This window comes from Penaeus vannamei, chromosome 10 (genome assembly GCF_042767895.1).
Source record: "Penaeus vannamei isolate JL-2024 chromosome 10, ASM4276789v1, whole genome shotgun sequence".
Taxonomy (NCBI): Eukaryota; Metazoa; Arthropoda; class Malacostraca; order Decapoda; family Penaeidae; genus Penaeus; species Penaeus vannamei.
Window position 1 is genome coordinate 31,774,770 of NC_091558.1, and position 2,500 is coordinate 31,777,269.

The window sequence follows — 2,500 nt, forward strand, 5'->3', positions numbered from 1 at the left end:
CTGCCCACTGTTTTCTATACTTCATTTTCCCGTCTATCTTACTTTCCTTCCTTTTATTTCCCTTTCTTGAAAGTGTACCCCAGCTTTGCCTTTCCTTTTCCAGTCTCCCTTCTTCCCTGTACCTTAACCCCTTTCTCGCTATTTTCCATCCCATCTCCCTCTCTTTCCCTTTTTCCCTTCCTGTTTATTTCTCCCTTCCTTTGATATGCGTTCCTCTCTCCCTTTGATTTCCTTCCATACAAAAACATTTTGTTTTTCTGTTCCCCTATCCTTCATCCTTCCCTTCTCCCATCTTTCTACTCTTCCATCTTTCCTATCACTTCAACTTTCTAGCTCTCTGTATCTTTTATATCCCTCCTCTCCCCTCTTTTTCTCCTTCCTCCTACTACTCCACCCTCTCTACCCATCATATCCCGTCACATCTCTCTCCCCTTCTTTCCCTCTCCTCCTTCCATCGTCCCCTACTCCCTCCTAGGCCATCCCTCCCCTCCCCTTCCCAATTTTATACCTCCCTCCTGTCACCCCTTCCTCCTATCCCCTCTCCCTCCTATCGCCCCTTCCTCCTGTCACCCCTCCCTCCTGTCACCCCTTCCTCCTATCGCCCCTTCCTCCTATTCCCTCTCCCTCCTATCCCCCTAGCCACTCCCTCTCCCCTCTCCCTCCCACCCCCTCTCCCTCCCATCCCCTCTCCCTCCTATCCCCCTAGCCACTCCCTCTCCCCTCTCCCTCCCATCCCCTCTCCCTCCTATCCCCCTAGCCACTCCCTCTCCCCTCGGCCAGCTCTCTTACTCTCCGGCGTCGACCTCCTTCCTATAATGAGGCCTAAAGCGGGTCGATTCCGAGCGCAGGCGACGCCGCTTAGTGAGGCCGGTCGACAGGCGAGACAAACGCTCTCTTCACTTATACGGAAGTGCTTCTCCCTTGCTAGCACTTGGGAGAAGACGCGGAATAAAGAGGGTGAGAGAAGATGAGAGGGGGGAAATGAAGAGATGAAGGAAAGAGAGAGGAGATGAAGATAATAAAAAGAAAGGAGGTGGAGATAACGATGTGAGAAGATGAGGATTATATGATATGATGAAAGGGGTGTGTGATGTTCGTTTTGATTTAGATCTTTTAAATGGGGAGTTCTTCATGAATAACAGATGAGAACCGTGAAAATTGCAGTAAAGAGGGGAGAGAAGCAAAGAAAATGAGATGAAGCGACAAAGCGGGGAAATGGGTCTGTGATGATATGAACAGGAATAAGCTGTCAGGACAAGAAATGATATCACAAGACGAAATGCAAAATTAAAGCGGCAAACGAAAGAGGAAAAGGGTAAAGAATAAACGTGGCATTAATAATGATAAAAGTAATATTAATTGCGATGATACTAATGATGATGGTGATGATGTAGTGATAATGATCATGGTGATGATGCCATGATAATGATGATGACGTAGCATTAGCAACAATACTACTACTACTACTAATAGTTCAAATAATAATGACAGTTATAGTGATGATGACGATAATAGTGTAAATGATAATAATGGGAACAAAATTATAACAATAGTAAATATAACTGTAATGATAATATATAGATAGAGACAATGATAGTGATCCTCATGAATACAATACTAAGGATTATAATAAAAACAGCTGTTAATATACTAATGACAATAACATTGTCGATGAAACTGATAGGAATACTGACACTGATGATGATGATACTACAGCAATTGCTATTCTTACTACTACTGCTAGTACTAGAATTACTGAAGATGACACAAATGAACAAAATTCATAAGCGAAGGAATGGGAAGAAAATAGAAGACGAGGAGATTAGGATGAGAGAGAGAAGGAAAGGAGTAAGGCAGAAATTGAAAGTGAACGAAAGGAAACGAGAAAAGGTAGATAATGAAAGATGGTGAATAAAGAGCTAGAAAAGGTTAGGTGGAATAAACAGAGGCAAAGAGGAGACTAAAGTCAAAGAATGTGCAAGAGAGACGAAGGGGGAGCGAGGATAAAAACGAGGATAGGAGGGGCAGAAGGCAGATCAAGGTTAAGCAATGGTACGGGGGGAGGGGCGGGGAGAGGGGGGGGGGTTGGTACCCTCACACAACAACAGCAAGAACGGCAATAGTTACAACTTTGAAATGATAACGATAATAGTAATTATAATAATGATAACAATAATGATAATGATGATGATACTAATTATGATAATAATAATAACAATAACAATAGTAATAATCACAACAAAAATAATGATAATGTTAGTAGTAATAGTTGTGTAGTAGTAGTTGTAATAATAAAAAAATATAGCATTAATAATAACAGTAATAATAAAATCAATGGTACTACTGCTGATAATGTAATGCTAACAGCAATAACAACAAAAATAACAGCAATGGTTATAATGATAGAGAAACAGGCAAGACAACTTTTTACTTTTGCTCCAGCCACGGTGATACGGGGCAATCAAGAGGGATTCACACAAACGCTGGGTTCAGACGACTC